Source organism: Electrophorus electricus, unplaced genomic scaffold, assembly GCF_041902795.1.
Source record: "Electrophorus electricus isolate QZ-2024a unplaced genomic scaffold, ASM4190279v1 Scaffold93, whole genome shotgun sequence".
NCBI lineage: Eukaryota > Metazoa > Chordata > Actinopteri > Gymnotiformes > Gymnotidae > Electrophorus > Electrophorus electricus.
Window position 1 is genome coordinate 215,609 of NW_027658810.1, and position 12,500 is coordinate 228,108.

The 12,500-nt window shown below is 53.6% G+C and overlaps 1 non-coding gene across 1 annotated transcript; it reads right to left on the reverse strand.

Annotated features, from left to right (window-relative positions):
- Nucleotides 1-421: 421 nt before the first annotated feature.
- Nucleotides 422-2,260, reverse strand: LOC145656830 (18S ribosomal RNA). The gene has a single exon (XR_014122423.1). It is a non-coding gene; the product is annotated as an 18S ribosomal RNA (ribosomal RNA).
- Between the last annotated feature and the right edge of the window lie 10,240 nt (nucleotides 2,261-12,500).

The window sequence follows — 12,500 nt, forward strand, 5'->3', positions numbered from 1 at the left end:
AAACCCCTCGCGGTGGACGGAGGCAGCGGCCGTGCGAGCGAGAGGGAGGGCGCGGGACGGACCCGTACGACCCGCTCGACTCGCAGGCGCTTCTCCTGCCGGCAAGGTGAGGGGAAACCGGCCTTCGCCCGACGAGCGGGGACGCCGAGTTTTTTGAACGACGCGTCTCTCGCGCTGGAACCCAGAGAATACCGGGGCCTGCGGGGGGGGGGTGCTGAAGGACGACGCGGAGGAAGAGGCGGAGGACGAGGAAGGGGTGGGAGGGACTAGGCTCCTCCTTTATGCCTTCTGTCCAGCCTGACCTGCAAGCGACCACGTGTAACAGCAACCCCGAAGACCCTTTCGACCCTGGGCCCCGACGCGGGGGGACGGCGAAGTCGAGGGGGTCGGGAGAGGAGGCACGCCGGACAGCGTTACCCGTTAATGATCCTTTCGCAGGTTCACCTACGAAAACCTTGTTACGACTTTTACTTCCTCTAGATAGTCAAGTTTGATCGACTTCTCGGCGCTCCGCCAAGGCCCGCGAGGAGCCCCGGCGGGGCCGATCCGAGGACCTCACTAAACCATCCGATCGGTAGTAGCGACGGGCGGTGTGTACAAAGGGCAGGGACTTAATCAACGCGAGCTTATGACCCGCGCTTACTGGGAATTCCTCGTTCATGGGGAATAATTGCAATCCCCAGTCCCCATCACGAATGGGGTTCAGCGGATTACCCGCACCTCTCGGTGTAGGGTAGGCACACGCTGATCCAACCATTGTGGCGCGCGTGCAGCCCCGGACATCTAAGGGCATCACAGACCTGTTATTGCTCCATCTCGCGTGGCTGAACGCCACTTGTCCCTCTAAGAAGTTTGACGCCGACCGCGGAGGGCCGCGTAACTATTTAGCATGCCGGAGTCTCGTTCGTTATCGGAATTAACCAGACAAATCGCTCCACCAACTAAGAACGGCCATGCACCACCACCCACAGAATCGAGAAAGAGCTATCAATCTGTCAATCCTTTCCGTGTCCGGGCCGGGTGAGGTTTCCCGTGTTGAGTCAAATTAAGCCGCAGGCTCCACTCCTGGTGGTGCCCTTCCGTCAATTCCTTTAAGTTTCAGCTTTGCAACCATACTCCCCCCGGAACCCACAGACTCGTGGTTTCCCTCACGCTGCCCGGCGGGTCATGGGAATAACGCCGCCGGATCGCGGGTCGGCATAGTTTACGGTCGGAACTACGACGGTATCTGATCGTCTTCGAACCTCCGACTTTCGTTCTTGATTAATGAAAACATTCTTGGCAAATGCTTTCGCTTTCGTCCGTCTTGCGCCGGTCCAAGAATTTCACCTCTAGCGGCGCAATACGAATGCCCCCGGCCGTCCCTCTTAATCATGGCCCTGGTTCAGGAAACCCACAAAATAGAACCGGAGTCCTATTCCATTATTCCTAGCTCAGGTATTCAGGCGAGAAGCGGGCCCGCTTTGAACACTCTAATTTTTTCAAAGTAAACGCTCCGAGCCCCGTCCGGACACCCAGCCAAGGGCATCCGGGGGGCACCGGGAGACAGGGTCTGAGACAGGCGGTGGCACGCCTCGCGGCGGACCGCCAGCCCACTCCCGACATCCAACTACGAGCTTTTTAACTGCAGCAACTTTAATATACGCTATTGGAGCTGGAATTACCGCGGCTGCTGGCACCAGACTTGCCCTCCAATGGGTCCTCACCCATGGGTTTAGGATACGCTCATTCCGATTACAGGGCCTCGAAAGAGACCTGTATCGTTATTTTTCGTCACTACCTCCCCGTGTCGGGAATGGGTAATTTGCGCGCCTGCTGCCTTCCTTGGATGTGGTAGCCGTTTCTCAGGCTCCCTCTCCGGAATCGAACCCTGATTCCCCGTTACCCGTGGTCACCATGGTAGCCGACTATGGTACCATCGAAAGTTGATAGGGCAGACATTCGAATGAGACGTCGCCGCCGCGGAGGGCGCGCGATCGGCCCGAGGTTATCTAGAGTCACCAAAGCGGCCGGGGGGCCCGAGCCCCCCGGATGGGTTTTGGGTCTGATAAATGCACGCATCCCCCGAAGGGTCAGCGCTCGTTTGCATGTATTAGCTCTAGAATTACCACAGTTATCCGAGTAACGTGTGGAGCGATCAAAGGAACCATAACTGATTTAATGAGCCATTCGCAGTTTCACTGTACCGGCCGTGTGCACTTAGACCTGCATGGCTTAATCTTTGAGACAAGCATATGTTACTGGCAGGATCAACCAGGTAGTTTGCACCGTGGTCTGGGATGAACCACGAGTGACATCCGCCTCCCCTTCCGGGGGCTAGGAAGCAGCGGGTTGTAAGTGCGTGCGCCGTCAGGTCCAGACGCCATACAGGGCTACCCAGGACAGCTTCCGCGGCCAGTGTAAACGTGCTCGCGCACCGCCCTCTGGCCTTCGGACGCCGACCTCTCACCTTGATGCAAAGCTGTCCCATCCGGTCATGCCCGCACCGTACCCCGTCCACCTCCTCCGGAGGTGCGGACGGCCGACTCCAGGTGCTTTCGGCGTTCCCTCTCTTCACGCCGTTTTGATTTTCGTGGGCCGCTGGTGGGGGGACAAGGGAAAGACCTCGTCGAATTCCCTCCCCCCTAGCCTCGCTCAACCTACGTTTCGTGATGTAACCAAGAAGAGTGATTCGTGGGCCCAGGTAGGTTTGAAGAGGAGGCCAACAAAGCAGGGCACTCCCTTCCTCCCAAACCACAGACACCAGTATAGGACAACTGAGTAGACAGACTGGCCGTCTGAGTCTCCCCCAGAGAGTTCTGGGATGGGTTACAAATAACCCCCACCCCCCATCAGAGGCTTGACCCGCTAGAACCAGGGAGGATCTGTCAAAACCGCTCTCCACATCAGAAGTTCTGGATCAGCCGGGGCTGGTCGGCAGACGTCCACCTAAGGCCGTGGCCTAACCCCGTGTGGGGGGATAGCGCTCGCACCCGTACACGTGGACACCCGCTCGTCAAATGGCTGGCTCCTCACTTACCGTAGGGGGAATGGTTTGCCTACCCCTGGCGGGTCTGGTACTCCACTCTACCAAACAAGGAAGCAACACACCAATAGACCCCTGCAACACCGGGCAGCTTTGGGCAGTGTCACTACACTCCTCCTTGTTCTTCACGTTCCTTCCGTGGTGATTTTTTTTTTTTTTTCGTGGCCATTGCCGTGCATGGCTTCCCCATCGCTTTGCATGCTCTCCATTGCCTCGTGCTGCTTCACCATTGGTCTCACCTGGAGACCGAAGCCGCTCTCCCAGTAACCCGATGGTACCTGGCCAGAAAACCCCGTGCCCGATTTCATCTAGGACAAGGGCCAAACCACAGACCGTGCCCGTCCAGGGTCAACCCCTGGTCGGACAGGCCTGGTGGGTCGATACCATGGATGTGGCAGGCCGACGAGAATCCACTGGTACATTTACAAACACGCCCACCCTGGTGGCATGGCTGTACGACCCATCGTCGAAGCACGCTGCGGCGGACTGAGCCATTGGATCCAGTTGCCTGGGCGTACACTCAGCCCAACAGACGCACTCGGGTCGGGGAGAGCAAAGCAGACTGTGTGCCTGGATGTGCCCACTTCCATAGGGGAATCGGCATGATGGTTCACTTAACCCGAGGAGGGCTCCCCTCGCGGGATAAGCACCCCCCTCGGGGGATGGGGGGGGGGGGGGGCATCCAGAGCACACCACTTTCCGGTAGGGGACAGGCGTTTGATCATGTGTCCGAGGGAGAGCTCCCCTTGCCGGCCGAACACCCCTCGGACTCCCCTTGGGCTTCCAGAGAACGCCACTGGATGAATTTAGTGCTTGGACCCCATTGATTCTCTTTGCTCTCCCATATACCCGACGGGACCTATTTGCAAAACCCCGTGCCAACCAGACCTCCAGGAAGGGGGCTGGCGGCTAACCATGCCCAGCAGGGTGCACCCTGGTCGGACACTTTGGGAGGGTCGAGAGCCTGGAAGTGCCACCCGGGGGAGTAATTCTGATTTCCGTTTTAATGCACTCAGGGACAGCCCGAGGACCTCTGTAGTGCACCTGAGGCGGACTGAGCCGTCGGGTCCAGGGGTCTGGAGTTCGGAACCTCCAGGGTTCACCTGGCTGTTCTCTTAGCCCGGCAGGGTGCACCCTGGTCGGACACTTTGGGAGGGTCGAGAGCCTGGATGTGCCACCCCGACGAGTAATGAGTTTTCCCTTCGTATCTCTTCCGGACCAGGTCCGATTCGCACGAAACTCGCTGGGCATGGCCAGGAGCGCCCCCTGCTGCCCACGCCACCGTCCCCGCGCTTCTACTCCCGAGGGCCGAGGAGACAGCGAAGCGTGGGTCGGGTCGCCTGCTTCCAGGGTCTCCCTGGTACTCTCCAGTCTCCCGAGTCCATCGGGTCCGACCTCGTATTTTTAGCCCAGACGGGGAATGAGAAAGGGGCCCCCGACCGCCCGAGGGCGGGCGCTCGCTTCTCAGCCTAGGAACGTCCGATTCCCCACGAAACTTTTACGCCAGACGTTCCTGGCAGCGAGCGCGTTCAAAGGTGACCCGCGCTGCTTCTCTCCTCCCAAGGGCCGAAGAGATATTCGTCTTCAAACCCGACCGGCCCTGTGTTTGCCGCCCCGGCGGTTTTAAAAAATCATAGCGTAAAAACGGTGGGTGCGCTTCGCCTGCCGCTTGGACAGCGTTAAACGGCAGCCCCGGCTCTTTCCAAAGGGCCCTCAACCGACTTTCTGCTCCCAAGGAGCCCAGAGATATGAAACCGATAAATCAAAACCCCGTGCCAACCAGACCTCCAGGAAGGGGGCTGGCGGCTAACCATGCCCGGCAGGGTGCACCCTGGTCGGACGCTTTGGGAGGGTCGAGAGCCTGGATGTGCCACCCCGACGAGTAATGAGTTTTCCCTTCGTATCTCTTCCGGACCAGGTCCGATTCGCACGAAACTCGCTGGGCATGGCCAGGAGCGCCCCCTGCTGCCCACGCCACCGTCCCCGCGCTTCTACTCCCGAGGGCCGAGGAGACAGCGAAGCGTGGGTCGGGTCGCCTGCTTCCAGGGTCTCCCTGGTACTCTCCAGTCTCCCGAGTCCATCGGGTCCGACCTCGTATTTTTAGCCCAGACGGGGAATGAGAAAGGGGCCCCCGACCGCCCGAGGGCGGGCGCTCGCTTCTCAGCCTAGGAACGTCCGATTCCCACGAAACTTTTACGCCAGACGTTCCTGGCAGCGAGCGCGTTCAAAGGTGACCCGCGCTGCTTCTCTCCTCCCAAGGGCCGAAGAGATATTCGTCTTCAAACCCGACCGGCCCTGTGTTTGCCGCCCCGGCGGTTTTAAAAAATCATAGCGTAAAAACGGTGGGTGCGCTTCGCCTGCCGCTTGGACAGCGTTAAACGGCAGCCCCGGCTCTTTCCAAAGGGCCCTCAACCGACTTTCTGCTCCCAAGGAGCCCAGAGATATGAAACCGAAAAATCAAAACCCCGTGCCAACCAGACCTCCAGGAAGGGGGCTGGCGGCTAACCATGCCCGGCAGGGTGCACCCTGGTCGGACGCTTTGGGAGGGTCGAGAGCCTGGATGTGCCACCCCGACGAGTAATGAGTTTTCCCTTCGTATCTCTTCCGGACCAGGTCCGATTCGCACGAAACTCGCTGGGCATGGCCAGGAGCGCCCCCTGCTGCCCACGCCACCGTCCCCGCGCTTCTACTCCCGAGGGCCGAGGAGACAGCGAAGCGTGGGTCGGGTCGCCTGCTTCCAGGGTCTCCCTGGTACTCTCCAGTCTCCCGAGTCCATCGGGTCCGACCTCGTATTTTTAGCCCAGACGGGGAATGAGAAAGGGGCCCCCGACCGCCCGAGGGCGGGCGCTCGCTTCTCAGCCTAGGAACGTCCGATTCCCACGAAACTTTTACGCCAGACGTTCCTGGCAGCGAGCGCGTTCAAAGGTGACCCGCGCTGCTTCTCTCCTCCCAAGGGCCGAAGAGATATTCGTCTTCAAACCCGACCGGCCCTGTGTTTGCCGCCCCGGCGGTTTTAAAAAATCATAGCGTAAAAACGGTGGGTGCGCTTCGCCTGCCGCTTGGACAGCGTTAAACGGCAGCCCCGGCTCTTTCCAAAGGGCCCTCAACCGACTTTCTGCTCCCAAGGAGCCCAGAGATATGAAACCGATAAATCAAAACCCCGTGCCAACCAGACCTCCAGGAAGGGGGCTGGCGGCTAACCATGCCCGGCAGGGTGCACCCTGGTCGGACGCTTTGGGAGGGTCGAGAGCCTGGATGTGCCACCCCGACGAGTAATGAGTTTTCCCTTCGTATCTCTTCCGGACCAGGTCCGATTCGCACGAAACTCGCTGGGCATGGCCAGGAGCGCCCCCTGCTGCCCAGGCCTGGCTCTGGGCCTGGGCACACTTCATTCACTTTGTACCTTTAAATCATACTACTACTACTACTACTACCACCAGAATTCCAGGGCCAAGAGGTCACACAGTCATACACAGCAAAGTAGCTCTGGGCCTGGGCACACTTCAAGAAGTTTGTCCCTTTATATAAGCCTAGAAATAGACTTCCAGGCCCAAGAGTTCAAACACATTCATGCCCAGCAAAGTAGCTCTGGGCCTGGGCACACTTCAATCACTTTGTGCCTTTAAATCATACTACTACTACCAGACTTCCAGGCCCAAGAGGTCAAACACAGTCATGCCCAGCAAAGTAGCTCTGGGCCTGGGCACACTTCATTCACTTTGTGCCTTTAAATCATACTACTACTACCACCAGAATTCCAGGGCCAAGAGGTCACACAGTCATACACAGCAAAGTAGCTCTGGGCCTGGGCACACTTCAAGAAGTTTGACCCTTTATATAAGCCTAGAAATAGACTTCCAGAGCCAAGAGGTCAAACACAGTCATGCACAGCAAAGTAGCTCTGGGCCTGGGCACACTTCAAGCACTTTGTGCCTTTAAATCATACTACTACTACTACTACTACTACTACTACTACTACTACCAGACTTCCAGGCCCAAGAGTTCAAACACATTCATGCCCAGCAAAGTAGCTCTGGGCCTGGGCACACTTCATTCACTTTGTGCCTTTAAATCATACTACTACTACCACCAGACTTCCAGGGCCAAGAGGTCAACCACAGTCATGCACAGCAAAGTAGCTCTGGGCCTGGGCACACTTCAAGATGTTTGACCCTTTATATAAGCCTAGAAATAGACTTCCAGGCCCAAGAGTTCAAACACATTCATGCCCAGCAAAGTAGCTCTGGGCCTGGGCACACTTCAATCACTTTGTGCCTTTAAATCATACTACTACTACCACCAGACTTCCAGGCCCAAGAGGTCAAACACAGTCATGCCCAGCAAAGTAGCTCTGGGCCTGGGCACACTTCAATCACTTTGTGCCTTTAAATCATACTACTACTACCACCAGACTTCCAGGCCCTGGAGGTCACACCTTCATGCCTAGCAAGGTTGCTTTACACCTGCGCACACTTCAGACCGTTTCACTCTTTTAATCCTTCAAAGTACCACATTTCCAGACCCAAGAGGTCACAGAATCATGCCCAGCAAAGTAGCTCTGGGCCTGGGCACACTTCAATCACTTTGTGCCTTTAAATCATACTACTACTACCAGACTTCCAGGCCCCAGAGGTCAAACACAGTCATGCCCAGCAAAGTAGCTCTGGGCCTGGGCACACTTCAAGAAGTTTGACTCTTTATATAAGCCTAGAAATAGACTTCCAGAGCCAAGAGGTCAAACACAGTCATGCACAGCAAAGTAGCTCTGGGCCTGGGCACACTTCATTCACTTTGTACCTTTAAATCATACTACTACTACCAGACTTCCAGGCCCAAGAGTTCAAACACATTCATGCCCAGCAAAGTAGCTCTGGGCCTGGGCACACTTCAATCACTTTGTGTCTTTAAATCATACTACTACTACCAGACTTCCAGGCCCCAGAGGTCAAACACAGTCATGCCCAGCAAAGTAGCTCTGGGCCTGGGCACACTTCAAGAAGTTTGACCCTTTATATAAGCCTAGAAATAGACTTTCAGGCCCAAGAGGTCAAACACAGTCATGCCCAGCAAAGTAGCTGTGGGCCTGGGCACACTTCATTCACTTTGTACCTTTAAATCATACTACTACTACTACTACTACTACTACTACTACTACTACTACTACTACCAGACTTCCAGGCCCAAGAGGTCAAACACAGTCATGCCCAGCAAAGTAGCTCTGGGCCTGGGCACACTTCAAGAAGTTTGACCCTTTATATAAGCCTAGAAATAGACTTCCAGGCCCAAGAGTTCAAACACATTCATGCCCAGCAAAGTAGCTCTGGGCCTGGGCACACTTCAATCACTTTGTGCCTTTAAATCATACTACTACTACCAGACTTCCAGGCCCCAGAGGTCAAACACAGTCATGCCCAGCAAAGTAGCTCTGGGCCTGGGCACACTTCAAGAAGTTTGACCCTTTATATAAGCCTAGAAATAGACTTCCAGAGCCAAGAGGTCAAACACAGTCATGCCCAGCAAAGTAGCTCTGGGCCTGGGCACACTTCAATCACTTTGTGCCTTTAAATCATACTACTACTACCACCAGACTTCCAGGCCCAAGAGGTCAAACACAGTCATGCCCAGCAAAGTAGCTCTGGGCCTGGGCACACTTCAATCACTTTGTGCCTTTAAATCATACTACTACTACCACCAGACTTCCAGGCCCTGGAGGTCACACCTTCATGCCTAGCAAGGTTGCTTTACACCTGCGCACACTTCAGACCGTTTCACTCTTTTAATCCTTCAAAGTACCACATTTCCAGACCCAAGAGGTCACAGAATCATGCCCAGCAAAGTAGCTCTGGGCCTGGGCACACTTCAATCACTTTGTGCCTTTAAATCATACTACTACTACCAGACTTCCAGGCCCCAGAGGTCAAACACAGTCATGCCCAGCAAAGTAGCTCTGGGCCTGGGCACACTTCAAGAAGTTTGACCCTTTATATAAGCCTAGAAATAGACTTCCAGAGCCAAGAGGTCAAACACAGTCATGCACAGCAAAGTAGCTCTGGGCCTGGGCACACTTCATTCACTTTGTACCTTTAAATCATACTACTACTACCAGACTTCCAGGCCCAAGAGTTCAAACACATTCATGCCCAGCAAAGTAGCTCTGGGCCTGGGCACACTTCAATCACTTTGTGTCTTTAAATCATACTACTACTACCAGACTTCCAGGCCCCAGAGGTCAAACACAGTCATGCCCAGCAAAGTAGCTCTGGGCCTGGGCACACTTCAAGAAGTTTGACCCTTTATATAAGCCTAGAAATAGACTTTCAGGCCCAAGAGGTCAAACACAGTCATGCCCAGCAAAGTAGCTGTGGGCCTGGGCACACTTCATTCACTTTGTACCTTTAAATCATACTACTACTACTACTACTACTACTACTACTACTACTACTACTACTACCAGACTTCCAGGCCCAAGAGGTCAAACACAGTCATGCCCAGCAAAGTAGCTCTGGGCCTGGGCACACTTCAAGAAGTTTGACCCTTTATATAAGCCTAGAAATAGACTTCCAGGCCCAAGAGTTCAAACACATTCATGCCCAGCAAAGTAGCTCTGGGCCTGGGCACACTTCAATCACTTTGTGCCTTTAAATCATACTACTACTACCAGACTTCCAGGCCCCAGAGGTCAAACACAGTCATGCCCAGCAAAGTAGCTCTGGGCCTGGGCACACTTCAAGAAGTTTGACCCTTTATATAAGCCTAGAAATAGACTTCCAGAGCCAAGAGGTCAAACACAGTCATGCCCAGCAAAGTAGCTCTGGGCCTGGGCACACTTCAATCACTTTGTGCCTTTAAATCATACTACTACTACCACCAGACTTCCAGGCCCAAGAGGTCAAACACAGTCATGCCCAGCAAAGTAGCTCTGGGCCTGGGCACACTTCAATCACTTTGTGCCTTTAAATCATACTACTACTACCACCAGACTTCCAGGCCCTGGAGGTCACACCTTCATGCCTAGCAAGGTTGCTTTACACCTGCGCACACTTCAGACCGTTTCACTCTTTTAATCCTTCAAAGTACCACATTTCCAGACCCAAGAGGTCACAGAATCATGCCCAGCAAAGTAGCTCTGGGCCTGGGCACACTTCAATCACTTTGTGCCTTTAAATCATACTACTACTACCAGACTTCCAGGCCCCAGAGGTCAAACACAGTCATGCCCAGCAAAGTAGCTCTGGGCCTGGGCACACTTCAAGAAGTTTGACCCTTTATATAAGCCTAGAAATAGACTTCCAGAGCCAAGAGGTCAAACACAGTCATGCACAGCAAAGTAGCTCTGGGCCTGGGCACACTTCATTCACTTTGTACCTTTAAATCATACTACTACTACCAGACTTCCAGGCCCAAGAGTTCAAACACATTCATGCCCAGCAAAGTAGCTCTGGGCCTGGGCACACTTCAATCACTTTGTGTCTTTAAATCATACTACTACTACCAGACTTCCAGGCCCCAGAGGTCAAACACAGTCATGCCCAGCAAAGTAGCTCTGGGCCTGGGCACACTTCAAGAAGTTTGACCCTTTATATAAGCCTAGAAATAGACTTTCAGGCCCAAGAGGTCAAACACAGTCATGCCCAGCAAAGTAGCTGTGGGCCTGGGCACACTTCATTCACTTTGTACCTTTAAATCATACTACTACTACTACTACTACTACTACTACTACTACTACTACTACTACCAGACTTCCAGGCCCAAGAGGTCAAACACAGTCATGCCCAGCAAAGTAGCTCTGGGCCTGGGCACACTTCAAGAAGTTTGACCCTTTATATAAGCCTAGAAATAGACTTCCAGGCCCAAGAGTTCAAACAATTCATGCCCAGCAAAGTAGCTCTGGGCCTGGGCACACTTCAATCACTTTGTGCCTTTAAATCATACTACTACTACCAGACTTCCAGGCCCCAGAGGTCAAACACAGTCATGCCCAGCAAAGTAGCTCTGGGCCTGGGCACACTTCAAGAAGTTTGACCCTTTATATAAGCCTAGAAATAGACTTCCAGAGCCAAGAGGTCAAACACAGTCATGCCCAGCAAAGTAGCTCTGGGCCTGGGCACACTTCATTCACTTTGTACCTTTAAATCATACTACTACTACCAGACTTTCAGGCCCAAGAGGTCAAACACAGTCATGCCCAGCAAAGTAGCTGTGGGCCTGGGCACACTTCATTCACTTTGTACCTTTAAATCATACTACTACTACTACTACTACTACTACTACTACTACTACTACCAGACTTCCAGGCCCAAGAGGTCAAACACAGTCATGCCCAGCAAAGTAGCTCTGGGCCTGGGCACACTTCAATCACTTTGTGCCTTTAAATCATACTACTACTACCAGACTTCCAGGCCCCAGAGGTCAAACACAGTCATGCCCAGCAAAGTAGCTCTGGGCCTGGGCACACTTCAAGAAGTTTGACCCTTTATATAAGCCTAGAAATAGACTTCCAGAGCCAAGAGGTCAAACACAGTCATGCCCAGCAAAGTAGCTCTGGGCCTGGGCACACTTCATTCACTTTGTACCTTTAAATCATACTACTACTACTACTACTACTACTACTACTACTACTACTACTACTACCAGACTTCCAGGCCCAAGAGTTCAAACACATTCATGCCCAGCAAAGTAGCTCTGGGCCTGGGCACACTTCAATCACTTTGTGCCTTTAAATCATACTACTACTACCACCAGACTTCCAGGCCCAAGAGGTCAAACACAGTCATGCCCAGCAAAGTAGCTCTGGGCCTGGGCACACTTCAATCACTTTGTGCCTTTAAATCATACTACTACTACCAGACTTCCAGGCCCAAGAGTTCAAACACATTCATGCCCAGCAAAGTAGCTCTGGGCCTGGGCACACTTCAATCACTTTGTGCCTTTAAATCATACTACTACTACTACCACCAGACTTCCAGACCCAAGAGGTCAAACACAGTCATGCCCAGCAAAGTAGCTCTGGGCCTGGGCACACTTCAAGAAGTTTTTGACCCTTTATATAAGCCTAGAAATAGACTTCCAGGCCCAAGAGGTCAAACACAGTCATGCCCAGCAAAGTAGCTCTGGGCCTGGGCACACTTCATTCACTTTGTACCTTTAAATCATACTACTACTACTACTACTACTACTACTACTACTACTACTACCAGACTTCCAGGCCCAAGAGGTCAAACACAGTCATGCCCAGCAAAGTAGCTCTGGGCCTGGGCACACTTCATTCACTTTGTGCCTTTAAATCATACTACTACTACCACCAGACTTCCAGGCCCAAGAGGTCAAACACAGTCATGCCCAGCAAAGTAGCTCTGGGCCTGGGCACACTTCAATCACTTTGTGCCTTTAAATCATACTACTACTACCACCAGACTTCCAGGCCCTGGAGGTCACACCTTCATGCCTAGCAAGGTTGCTTTACACCTGCGCACAC